Genomic DNA, 14475 nt, shown 5'->3' with positions numbered 1-14475 from the left:
GGGAGGGAGGCCAGGCTTTTTCAACCTCATCTGATGGCTTCTGGCCACAGCAAGTGTTGGGTGGTGATGGGCAACAAAAGACTTGAGGAGAGGAATGCGGCACCCATTGATAAAGGTGGGGAGACTGAAAGCACTGAATTCCTCACCACGGCCTATTTCAGGGGAGGGGAGGTAACAATCTAAGCTTTGTCCAAGGGTGGGAGTGGAGGAGTGGGGACCATGGCTTGGATGGGGCAATCACTTAAGACTTAAGAGAGCATGGGTACAGCCAGAGCACCCCAAGCCTAGTGGTGGTCAGTCCCACGGCTGCTACCTGAAACCTCCCCATCTATTCTATGGGCCACCACACAGCTGTGGCAGAGGGCGGGGCAGGCAATGACATAGCCAGGCCAAGTGCCAGCATCAGGTGATTGTGTGAGAAGTGTCTGTCCACAGTTGCATTAGCTGTGCCCACCGCTCCCAAAGGAAACCGATTTCAACACACCTTATTGATCCCATAAGTTCAAACAGGCAGACAGCGGTTATACTGGACAGATGATGTTACACAGCACAACTTAGGTATTTCAAATGGACAAGAAGTTAGTATCAGAGCAGTGTCTCAGGATGAAGTCCAAGTGGGGCTTCCTCTCCAGTACTTTGAGGTCTACAGATGGATTTAGAAAATTCACTACTCTGGAAAATGAGGACTTGGGTTGGATGAGGAAGGGAGGCCGGGGCCTTGGTGACTAATGGCTGTAACTCTGTCCTTTTGGTGGCTGTGGCAGCTTCATGTTCTCTTTTGACATCATCAAGCGCCTCAGTTCCTGCAGGATGGCTTTGATACTGTGGGAATTCTGTCACTTTGCCAGCACTGCCATGGCTCGTGGATCCACCACTCCATTGGAACTGCTCACGCCGTTCATATTGATTCTTGTTACAAATCTCACAGACTGGGATGCTTCTGGATACTAGAGTGGCCCACACTCTATCTTAAGGCTGCATATTCGGTTTTCATAAATTGTTTGTGGAGGTCCAATTATCACGCCTGTACATCTTGTGAGTGTCATGTCCTCATCGTCCTCCAGACCCTAGCTAACTGTGCTGTCGCCTACTCCTTTCTGGTCTTCTTCCAGCTCTTCCAACATTCTGAAATCTTGAAGGACATTTACTCCCGAGCCTGTGGTAGCTGCCATCTTGCGTCGCTATCGCTCGAAGTCAGTCCTTTCTTTCTTCCTCTACCCCTAGGTCCCTAGCTCCTTCCTTCTCTCTCTTTCTTTCTTTTTTCCACAGGGTCTCATAAACCCCAGACTTGCCTGAAGCTCACTGTATATCCAGTGATGACTTTGAATGTCTGATATTCACCAATAAATTATAGATATGAACAACCATGCCTGATCTTGTACAGTTTTTGAACTCATCCAAGTGTGTCTTCCATACTGGCATGTAGCCTGTCAAATGAGCAACTTACCAAATCTCTTCCTGTTTCTTCTTGTTCCCTTCCTTACTTCCTTCCTTCGTTTCTTCCTTCGTACCTTCCTTCCATGCTTTCTTCCTTCCCTTCTTTTATTTTCCTTCTGTTCTTTCTGTTCATGCATCTTGTTTTCATTTTGATTTTGAAGTTAAAAGCTATTACTGAAGTTTTCACTTCTTGAAACCAGAAAGCATGAGCTGTAGAGCATTTAGACTTTCATATGTAGAAATCATTGTGTACCTACAGCAAAAACTATATACATTAAAGGTGACAGAAGCATTATTGTCTCAAAGTACTGGCTCTGTTCTTCAATTATTGTTAGAAACTTTTATTATTATTAATAGTCCACATAATCTAATATGTATACTATGAACATCTGCATTTTGAAAATGACAAAGGGGTATAAATTACATTTTCAATTCAGTAACACAGAAACAAGCTTTTTTCTAATATTCTCATTCTAGAGTTAATATTTTATCTATCATGCAAATGTATTTTAGAGAAATTCATTAAGGATTCTCCTCTTGCTTAATTGTAGGTGACATTATCAAAACTTCTGAGAAAAAAGGAATTCCAATGTGATTGTACTTAATATCTTAAAGTTGAAATTGGTACAAAAAACAACACTAGGATGAACTTTTTTATAACTTCTGATTTCATTGAATAGGCATGAGATTAGACATGGCTTGTGTTATTCTTAGAAGTTCTTACAAGAAAGTTACAGGAGAATTCTTTTGGAGCTTCCATAATTCATGTCATTGTTTGAAGAAGATGCTTATCAGTTTTATCTGAGGTTACTGTCTAGGTGAGGTGTTTCCAGGATGTTTTCATCTTATTACAAGAAGTCACAGAGAGCAAGGTGACAAAGAAACTTTATTCAAAAGCAAAGTGAGAAACACTGGTATTCAGTGTAGCTTTAATTTGTGGACCTCTCGAGAAGGAGGAATTGTTTACTCAGAGTTCAGTGTGGATATTTCTGTTTTGATTGACTTTTTTTGATTAGGCAAGCCTTAATTAACTGTGAACATCAGTTTCCATGATGCATTTGATTTAATCAAATGCATATTCATTATCACTAGGTATATGACATTAAACAGGATGTTTCCCTTGAAAGTTGTTCCAGAGGATTCAATACGACTTACTGAGTATATATTCTGAACTGTCTCAGGCCAGTTGAAACAGATTTCTCCCTCCAGTATGTGGATATGCTCTTGAATACTTTTGAATGGAAGTTGATCATGAAAGAGAAGTTTATAAACAATGTTATGTGCAGGGAGTCTTAGTCCATTGTTTGATACGTATACAGCTTCATGCAGGTGAGATGAGGTGAGCAACTTCATTGTTAGGTATATTTCTGGAAGGTAGATTTTTATGCAGCCTAAGTCAAGTGAAGTCCCAGGTTGAAGTGCTTTTCCCATACCTATATGCCTCATTCAAGGAATTTTAGTGCTTTTGCTTGTATCGTTACTTAGGCTACAGTACAGCTCACTGTTTCTTTGATGTTTGCTCAGACTCAGCTCAGTCAGTGACTGCATCTCAGTAGCTGCTGGACTTATGTGGCTCTTGTTCTTTGTCTTCCAATTTAATGGTAACTTCTTCAAGGATCAAACAATTTGGTCCTTCTATGTATATTAATATAACTAGTCATAAGCCCTTATCAAATGATATCCAAGTCTCCTATGCTGACATAAAATGGAATTGTCACTCCAGAGGCTTGCTGAGCTTCAATATGAACTTCTAACTTCATGATGAGTAAATAACCTTCATCAATTGCTTATAAGAAATTCATTTAAATTTTGACAATTATGTTGGGCCAGCAAGAGGGAAAAAGGACTTGCAGAACAAGCTTAACACCCTCACTTTAAACATAGGAATCCATAGATAATGACCCATTACAGAAATTGGCCATCTGGCCTATAAACATGCTGTGGAATCAGAAGACCTACGTGAACACACACATGCAACACACACACACACACACACACACACACACACACACACACACACACACACACACACCAAAAAATAATAAACTAATGTTTTTTAAATTTTCTAATATTAATATGTCATGCCCTTTCTTTATTCTGACAACTGATTTATTTAACATATGTGGATTCATGGTTCACAAAACAGTATTCATGATCAATGGCGATTATAAAGGTCAAGTGGACATTTTCATGATTTCAAGGTTTTACATTTTTAATTTAATATTCCTCAGTACATGACCACCAATAATTAGTGTGTGTGATATGGTGTGCATTTGTGTGTGTGTGTGTGTGTGTGTGTGTGTCTGTCTGTCTGTCTATGTCTTCATGCCTATGTGTTTAAGCAGAAGACAGAGAAAGTAAATAGTATCCTCTTTTATAACTTTCTACACAATTGTCTCAATTCAAATCCTTTCACTTATACTGATGCTATCTTGCTGTGCACAAGCTCCAGAAATTCTTTCCCTGTCATCATTGCACTGGGGTTATAGCTGTGTACAACCATGACTGTTTTAAGGTGCGGGCACAAAAATTTGAATTCTCTTCTTTCTGCAGCAAATTCTTTCCCACACTAGGTTATCTCTTATCATCACTTCTGAGTAATTCTGAAGACTGCTGTTTTCACTCTCTGTAAACTTGGTAAATTATATTTACAGTCAGGATTTGGAATTTCTATGGTCTGATAATAAAACCTACCCCATGTTGACTAAGAGCTTTTAGAATGTGGCCATTGCTATTTACTTTTCATAATTTCAAATGTCTCCTCCTAAACAGAAATCAATGTGTTTTGATAATCATAATTTAGAATGTTTCCAACTGATTTAAAATGTTACTTCAAATTGTTAATTCATTTCTTTTTTTGTATCATGACATGATTTGGGCTTCTGGAAATAGTAAGTTCAAGCAGAAATAAAAGTTTAGACATACTGTATCTACACAGCTAAGGCTTAAGCAGCCAACAAGCATTTCTCTAACTGACATGTTTACAAAGGTGTCCTGTGAAAAAATAAACTAAAAATCAGAAATTTTGCGAGTTCAACACTCTGGGTACAAGTAGTTGAAATGACTGATCTTCTCTGTCAGACTGAGGATTTCCTCCCGATGCACTGCAGTGTCAGCAATCAATGTTGTCTCTTTTCTCTTGATCCATCTGACTAATTCCAGATACCTGATCTAACTGAAGCGGTGATTGGAAATATTGCTGCATTCACTGGCCATTTCAGTATAGAAAGAACTGGAAATGATATCTAAAAGGAGAAGACTCAAACTGAGCAAAGCATACTCTAGCTAATGCTGCAAGGTAACATGGTGATCAACATAGTTGGTTTCTGACAGACCTGTGTTTCATCTGTGGATGTCTAAAAGATATAACACTGTGAAAATCTACATATTCTTAGAGATGTAACATTCCTCCTCTGTTCACTGTGAGGATAAAATTAAATTGATCATGCAATAGTCGTAGTGGGAACTATGTCAAACTAATAACCATACATGATAGCAATTGTTATTTGGACTCTCTTCTTGATGCTGTTCTTTCACAGCAAGTCTGTTATCAATTAGTATTCAAAATATAACTGAAAAGAATGCCTCTACTGAAAACAGTTGCTTATCTAAAACCTAAGAGAATACATATTCTATGAAACTCCACATGACTTTTCCTCTTCTTCCTCTTCCTCTTCATCTTCCTTCTTCTTCTTCTTCTTCTTCCTCTTCTTTTCTCTCCTCTTCTTCTTTTTCTTCTCCTCCTCCTCCTTCTTCTTCATTCTTCCTCTTCCTCTCCTCCCCTCCCCTCCTCCTCTTCTCTCTCTCTCTCTCTCTCTCTCTCTCTCTCTCTCTCTCTCTCTCTCTCTCTCTCACACACACACACACACACACACACACACACACACACACACACACACACAGACACTTGCCCTTTCCTTAGAAGATCTAGGGTAAGGCAAGCCTCAAACGCTTTATGTATGATAAAATCTTATCCTGAGTCCTGGGATGAACAGCTCAAGTCATTATATCTGGTTAAGTTATAGAAGAATGTATATCAGTGCCTTGTACATGCTAGGGATGCATTGTTCTGAAGTTTATCTCCAGCCCCCATCCACTTCCTAAAACACAACATTTTCTAGCTTTAAATTGTTGAGGCAGCATCTCATGAACATTATGTTGGTTTTAATTTTACTGTGTAATTGAAAATGACCTTGAATTTCTGTTCTTTGCACCCCTACTTCTCGAATGGTGGAAGTACAGCTGTGTGCTGCCACACTGAGTTTTTTCTTTCTTCATTGCCAGAAAAATAATAATGAACAATTCATCTAATGTACAAGACATGTGGAGGAGGAGCTGTGACTCAAGATATTTGAGACACACACACACACACACACACACACACACACACACACACACATATTATATCACAGCTCTGTCTATTTGTTCAGTTTTCACAGGTAAAGACACTGTGTGTCATGTACAAAATCCCCATGCAAATTAATTTTAGCTAACAAACCAGTCAAGCATTTTGCTCCTTCCCTTTCTAATTTGTTTGGCATGCTAATCACTATACCACACCTCCTTGACAACTGTTTTGTCTTGCAAATTCACAGATGCACACTCAGTGTAATGGCAGTTGACCAGGTGAGATTTTGCTAAAGTGTGTGTTGTTTTGTTATATCCAGGTTCCTTTAATTAAAATTTCAGACCTATGATATATCCTTATGGAAAACTGCACTTTGTTTACACTGAAAATACTATCTTTTAGAAATATTAAGGGTTGATGCTGAAAAAATGGTTTAGTCAACCAAGGGTTTGCCACACTACATCAAGACCTGAGTTTGAGCACCAGAAACCATGTGCTGCAACTTGATTTCTATTACTAGAATAAAACATCATAACCAATTACAACTTAATACAGAAACACTTTGTCTTAAGATTAGATCATCATAAGGGAAAGTGAAGGCAGAAACTTGAAGATAGAAACCAAAGCTGCCATGAAGAAACACTGCTTAATTCTTTGTTATCCATGGCATTCTCAGTCTGCTATCTTCTACAACCCAAAACAAACTGCCAAGGTGAGGCCCCACAATATTCCTAACTCCAATACTCATTCTTTACAAGGAAAAGGCCCAGGAACCAGTCTTTTGGGAACATTTTTGTCAGAAGCCATAGTAGGAGGTATGCTTCAGATTATAATCTGCAACAGTTTTGCTTTATAGGCGAAGCCCAAGAGAATTCATTTTAGGAAAGATTCCTGATATTAATATATGTTTCTTGTTATTATTAAACATATACAGCAATCATTAGGTACTAGCCCACCCCTTTTGAGCAGATAGCTGCAGATCTATGAAGATGTACTCTCTTGCAGTGATGCTATATAGACAAATAGATGACTTCTTAATTCTTAAGGATGATCCTAGAAGAATTACTGAAATATCAGTGATTATTAAGCTCTCTTAATAGTAGTACTGCTAGTAGATCCCTTTCTGATAGTCAAAACTGCAATGAGAATTCTGTCAGTCTCCCATGTGTCACCAAGTAATTGATTCTTAGACAGTAACCATACTTTCTATTACTCAGAACACATTCCAAGAGATTGTCAAAACAATTAACTAAGGTCATGTAAAGGGAACTAACAATTTATTATAGGTAAAAGAAGATAAAATATCGTCTGGGTTAATCTATACAAAACTTCACTAATAGCTTATTTATGGTTTTCAACTCTCTATGAACCTGTGAAGATGTGACAGGTGGTGGATGTTTAACTAGGTAATTACTCCTAATGGCTATGCATGTAAACACTCTCAGTTGTAAACTTCTATGTCATTTATGATTTGCTTTTATGTGTGAACGTGTGATGAACTTTTTAACATGTGATCATGTATTCTGAAAGTTGTATAAGTACTTAGGACAAAAAGATGCGAAAGAGAATTTTTCCCTTTTCCCATTCAGGATCTTTCTGCTTTTCCCCTTAGATAGCTTTCATAAGAAATGTTTTACAACTTAGTAATAAATATTATAATCACTTCTCAAAGTACCCCCCTTTTCCTGTAACTTCTGACTAGCTGGTGGAAAGTTCGATCTGTGCAGTTCCTGCTGAGATAGCACAAAGTCTACTTACTTAATCCTTTGCTGTTTTAGGAAGAGGTGTTAAGTGCCAGAAACTTGCAGTTTCTAGGCAGTTCAGCTACAGTAGCAAGGTAATTTAGTCTCAGATAAGTAAATTTTTTTATTATTACACAGCAACCCTAAATATGTCATAAGACAAAGTCTTATCCCTGTATCTTGTAAGGAAAAGTCGTATCCTCTCCCGATGCTCTTTCCTTTCTCTGCCTTATGAAAAACTGACAAGAAAGAAGACCCTGCCAAAGTTGGCACTGGGCACATTTTTTTTTCAGTTGAAGATTCCTCTTCCCAGATGACCCTAGTTTGTTTCAAGTTGACAAAAGAAAGTAGTCAAGCAGTATGCAATGTAAAAAGGAGGACAACTAAAAAATTTCTAATTCTACCAGTGAGAAAATAAGGAAGTTAAGCAGAAATAGCTCTTGTGTGCTAGGAATAGTCAGTTTAACCAATTTTCAAGATACAGCTTCTGTTATGAAAACTTATCTCAAGAAGAAGATATTTAAAGGAGATAAAGAGGAACCTTAATAAGAGGATTAAAGGGGGACAGGGATGAGGTGGTAGGCTATTATAGGGACTACTGTGACAGACAAGTAACTATAAACACCCCTTGAATATACATTTGGGACACTACCACTGTAGAACCTTCCTAAGCTACACACACACACACACACACACACACACACACACACACACACACACACACACACATTATATGAAAGGAAGATAGATGGAGTCATCAAAGATGAAGTTCTAAATAGATATCATATGTCACCATGTAAAACGTTCGGCCAGGAATGCCTTGCATATTGTTAAATCATTGATGAAAGACGATACCATAGATCACCCCTCCCATCACAGGCCATTCTTCTGGGTATTATTTACTCTCTATAACATGATAATAAATGTATAGTGCTGAGGATAACATACAATGTCAAACATGGAGAAGTAGAGCCAGAGCCCAGATAAATGTTTCATTCCTATTGACTAGTGTTTATGATGCTGGAAGGGAAAAAATATTTAGATATAAGTCCTATAATCTATAACAGTCAGTTGGTTAAAAAATGTACTCACTTAATAGTGGTATAAATGTGTGAATAAACAACCTCTTTTCTTTTACATTGTATTTGAGCCCCACTCTGTGAGACAGAATTCATATCTGACACTGATAAAGTAGCCACAAACCTGATAATATATATATATATATGTATATACATATTTATATATATGAGTGTGTTTGTGTGTGTGTATTTTCACATACATTTAGAGAAAAGCAATAATTTTATTATTCTAAAGGAACATAGCAATAAAATGTATGGCTCCTGCTAATGTACTGTTGTTATAGGTGTAGATCAGTGCCATGTTCTGCCTTCGTAAGAGAAGCTTTCTTTCAGTTGAAGGGAACTAATATAGAGTTTGGATAGTGATGGAATTTTGAGCTCTCTATCATAAGTGAGATTTTTTTATCATACCCCTTACCTAAAATGTCAGGCATCTGTATGGAAGAGGAGGCAGAAAGAATGAAAGAGCCAGAGGTAGGTGATGACTTCAAAGAAACCGTATTTTCAAAACACAATCATACAGATACACATATGAAGTCATAGGAACTCTGACAGCTTGCACAAGTTCTGAGCAAGCTCAAACCAGATTAAAAAGCTAGCACTGAGAAGGAAACATATATACAAAGTCTCATCCCCAGGCAAGAAGCTGTTGGTGATTGAAACTTGCTGACAAAGTGAAAACCAATTTTCTCCAAAGGAGTATCATGGTATACCAACTTCACTCACTAGAAAGGAAAAAAAAAATGCCCTGGAGTGTTGGGCAGCACATTGTTGACTCTACAATTCTTTGTGTGTCTCTGTGTATACCTTGTCTTATTTTGTTTGTTTGGGTATTATTTTGTCTTATTACTTTTGTGTTTATTTTTAGTTGATTTTTGGGTAGGCTTTATATTCTTAAGAAAGGGAAAGATAGAGTTCTAGAAAAAGCATAAACACGGATTTGTAGATAGGTTTGGAGTATTTGTGTAGATTTCAATGAGAAGAAAAAATATAACTGAAATGTATTTTCTGTAATTTTATTTTTTAATTAAAGAAGTAAAACTTTAAATAGATAAATAACAAATAAGGTAGGAAAGAAATGAAGAAGACTTTGGATGGCAACCTCTAGTTTCTACAGTCACCTATACCAAAAGGAATGCACACTAAGTAAACACTAAATTTCTACAAATAACAGTGGATAATAAAAACACTACACTCACAAAAATAGAAAAAAATTAGGGTTTATCAAGTAACATGGAGAAAGTATCATTGTATTGCCATAAAAATTTACTTAAAAATATGATAGTTTAATCTTGTATGTTTTAGAAAAGTTGGAAGGCATAAAAGGTTTGACCTTTCAGGCCTTTTTTGGTTTTAGAAAAGAGTTTAATTTAAGAAACACGTCTATCTGCAGCATGGTCTTTATACTGAAAGCACAAATTCTTATTTTATTCTTTTCATGGCTATTTATACTCATCACGGTGATTAATTTTGTTGTCAACTTGACAGGATCTAAAATCACCTAGGAGACAAACTTCAGGAAATATCTGTAATGTGGGTTCTGAATTTAATTGATTAATGGGGAAAGACTCCACCTATGTATAGGCAACATCAGCATTCACCTCTTTCTGCTTGCTGACAATAGAGGGTGGGTTACTAGCTGTGTATTATTACTTCTCCTGTGCACTGTATCATGAACTCTAATCTCAAATAAGCCATTTATTTGTTAAGTAGTCTTTTTCAGATATTTTGGCATAAGAACAGGCAAAGGAAAAAAGATATTTCATGTGTAATTTGTCATAATTATACAGGTAGGATGTTAGAAAGAAACATGGTCCTTTGTGCTCATGTCCAATGAAGACATTGGCAAGTTGGATCCTTAGATAATCCCAATTTCTAACTAATATTCCTTGGTCCTAAGGTTAAAACTATCTTTAATCTATTTCTAGATTATATTTGATATTAAAAACTATATTGGACCCAAAGATAAGTTTACATACATCTATTTCTTGCCCTTGGTTTTATCTTCTCTGTAAAGTATGGCATTTGTATGTCTGAATATATGTTTCCTCTTTATGTGGTAGAATCTTTAAATAGAAGAACCTAGCTTTATGATAACACATACTGCTCTTCTTTTTTTTTATCTTTATTAACTTGAGTACTTCTTATTTACATTTCGATTATTATTCCCCTTCCCGGTTTCTGGGTCCAAATCCCCCTAACCCCTCCCCGCCCCTTCTATATGGGCTTCCCTCCCCATCCTCCCCCGAGTACCACCCTCCCCCCACAATCACCTTCACTAGGTATTTAGTCTTGGAAGGACCAAGGGCTTCCCCTTCCACTGGTGCTCTTACAAGGCTATTCATTGCTACCTATGAGGTGGGAGCCCAGGGTCAATTCATGTATAGTCTTAGGGTAATGGCTTAGTCCCTGAAAGCTCTGGTTGGTTGGCATTGTTGTTCATATGGGGTCTCAAGCCCCTTCAAGCTCTTCCAGTCCTTTCTCTGATTCCTTCAACGGGGGTCCTGTTCTCAGTTCAGTGGTTTGCTGCTGGCATTCACCTATGTATTTGCTGTATTCTGGCTGTGTCTCTCAGGAGAGATCTACATCCAGTTCCTGTCAGCCTGCACTTCTTTGCTTCATCCATCTTATCTAGTTTGGTGGCTGTATATGTATGGGCCACATGTGGGGCAGGCTCTGAATGGGTGTTCCTTCTGCCTCTGTTCTAAACTTTGCCTCCCTATTCCCTCCCAAGGGTATTCTTGTTCCCCTTTTAAAGAAGGAGTGAACACATACTGCTCTTATTTTGTGTGTGTGTGTGTGTGTGTGTGTGTGTGTGTGTGTGTGTGTGTGTGTGTGTGTGTGTGATATACATGATAATGTCTGGGTATGTTTGCTGACAGAGGACAGAGGAAGACATAATGCATCTTTCTCTACCACTCTTTCTTTTTCCCATGATACAGGGATACTCTGTCCCAACTTTTACAGACATATTAATAAATCTTTTTCCATAGCTACTCAATTTGAACACATTACTTGTACGGGAATTTCCCTTAATTAATTGATTGGCTAATAAAGATGAAAAGAAGCCAATCATTGAATGAGAAGGAGGAGGTGAGTCTTCCAGGTCCTAGAAGGAAAAGGGGACTAAGGAAGAAGAAACAGGCTTTAAACAGGGAGGCAAGAGGGAGAGGAGGCAGGATATAGACTGGGAACTGTTAGCCCTGGTAGCAGCCTCCACCACAAGAAGATTTCTAACATAGAATAATTGGTGAGTTTAGAAGGATAGATTCCACACCTAATGGTTGTGTCATCTGTTTATTTTAAACAAAGAGTACTGGTGTTTTCCATTCTAAGTGACCTAGATGAGCATGAGGGAAAGAACATAGCCAGGCAGCATTCAGCTAGGGTTTTGAATGGAAAGACTGTACAAAAGTCCAAGCTCCAGAGGAGAGGAAACCACTGGAGAGCCCAGGCTGGCAAGAATGTCCCCAGAACTGACTATGGGGTGGTGAACTGGCAAGAGAGTGATCTTGGAGATCAGGAGAGGTAGAGCTGGCATTTGTGAGAGAGGCGTTGGCTAGGAAAAACACACAGTCATGGATCTCAGACTCTGTTCCAGGATAGGAACAGACACCGCCAATGCCAATACATAGCTGACTTTAGCATGGGTTCATTTTTAAAGCTACATGGCTACAATAACTCATAACCTCCAAAGCGTGTGAATAGTCCAATGGACATAGTAAGGTTTTTCAAAATTTGGCTTAACATGTGTACCTCAGCTATACTATAAAGAGTGTGTAAAAAACAAATCTAGCTATAATCCCAGTAAGGAAAATATATATTATTTATTTGTTTTGATGAGCATTCATTTTTTTCTATGTCTTTTACATGTTTTGGTATGTCTTGACAGAAATTCATATTAAAACATGTTCATACCACAACTTTTGGTCTCAATTTCTCTTCTAGTTTTCTTTATGTGCTATGAAAAACATTAGAACTAAAAGAAACTTGGGAAAGAAAGAGTATATCTAGCTTACACATTTAAGTCAAACCCCATCATTTAGGGAAAGGTTGAAGTAGGCTCTTAAAACAGTAACAATGGAGGCAGGCTGCTTGGGGCTCACTCTGGTTTGCTCAGGCTCATACTTAACTAACTTTATAATACATCCTGAGTGAACCTTCAGAGGGATTGGTGCCACCAATAATAGACTGAGTCTTTCTAAATCAATTAGCAAAGCAGTCTCTTACAGACAGGATGTTGAAGACAGATTATTTCATTGAGATGTCTTTTTTGGATGAATCTAGGTCATGTCAAATTGACAAGGCTAGGGAGGTCATATACTTCCTCTATGTCCACAAATGTACACTCATCTGTTTTATAAATGGTAGGATTTTTCAGGAATACATGTTTAATAAATTTAGAAGAAAACTATTAATAACTTTATAGAACTATTACTCTACTTAGAAAATCTCATCATTAGCAATTTTCTGAGGAACCAACACAAGACTAGGGAATTATGGCATTTGAACACACACACACACACACACACACACACACACACACACACGGGACTTGATAATAAAGAGACAAAGTTCTGATTTTTCTCTAAGAAGACACCATTGGATTATATAGAGCTGAATATTATATTTTATAAGCACAGACAAATAAATTGGTTTTCCTGAAACTTGAAAAGTTACAGTCTGAACTTTTCAAATAGTTGACATACATGCTAGTTGTGTGTGAATTGGCTACTGAAAAATGTCTAGGTTTCTTTTAGAGATCCTATCTCACATCATTGTTGTCAGTGAGCTAATGATCATTAAGCCAATTTCAGCAACTAACCTAAATACTATAATATTTGAGTTTTCGGAGTACTCAGGATATGTACCAGAGACAAAAATAAGATTAATTTACTTAATATTTGTATGAAACAAGTTTTAAAAAGTTTTATTTTTTTTACATTTATGGGTACATATATATGGATGTGGACAGATGAGAGCAGTTGCTCAAAAAATTCAAAAGTGGGCATTGGAATTTTCACAGTTGAAGTTACAAACTGTTGCTATCCACTAAGTGTGTTTGCTACAAACTGAACTAGAGTCCAGTAAAAAGCTGCAAGCACTGTCAACTACCAAGTGATCTCTCCAATTCTTATATAGTATACTTTCAATTATGACCTGAGGCATTAATAAATCTTTCACTGAAAATAGCGTGAGGATTCTTCTTACCAGAGGAATCTTTGCTTAAATTTGTTTTTGACAAAATGTGTTAAGAAAAGCTATTCATGTTTCCACAGTCACCAAAATAGCTGAAAAGAAACAACACAAGAAAGAGCTTAAACACCACGCATGTGCACGCATGAAAACACAGACACATCCTGTTTCTCTCCCTTATACATTCAACCAATGTTGTGTTGAGACCATTGAGTGCAACCATTGATTGTAAAAGTTTAAATTCACAGAGGATGGAAGGAAGATGGAGGAAGACAAAGATGATCCAGATTCTGTGTGGTTTAAATAGCCCACAGGTAGCTATGAATATCTTATAAGGGATTGATAGTTACAGGACAATTTGTCTTATCTAGTTCCAGAGGGAGAAGACTTCATCATGGCTAGGAAGTATCAAAGCAGGACAAAAAGCTGCAAGATCACATCTTGTAACAGAAATCCAGAGCAGACAGAGAGAACCAGAAGTAAGATGGCTCAGGCTCCTGTCATCATAGCCAGAGCTGCTCTGACTGCCCTGCCTTCCCCTCCTCCATGAGGCCGGTGTCCTAACTGGCCACTACAAACAAACCATGGATAAGTTGCTTTAGTCGAATATGTTGTCACAGCAATGAGAAGAATAACGAATACCATCATTTCCCTGAAGCGAGAAGTGCTGGCC

The 14475-nt window shown here is 37.7% G+C and overlaps 1 pseudogene; it reads right to left on the bottom strand.

Annotated features, from left to right (window-relative positions):
• Nucleotides 1-725: 725 nt before the first annotated feature.
• LOC116904151 lies at nt 726-1191 on the bottom strand (annotated as a pseudogene).
• Between the last annotated feature and the right edge of the window lie 13284 nt (nt 1192-14475).

This window comes from Rattus rattus, chromosome 1, assembly GCF_011064425.1.
Source record: "Rattus rattus isolate New Zealand chromosome 1, Rrattus_CSIRO_v1, whole genome shotgun sequence".
Lineage (NCBI taxonomy): Eukaryota > Metazoa > Chordata > Mammalia > Rodentia > Muridae > Rattus > Rattus rattus.
The sequence above is the reverse complement of the archived record's forward strand: the minus strand, read 5'-3'. Positions and strand labels throughout refer to the sequence as shown.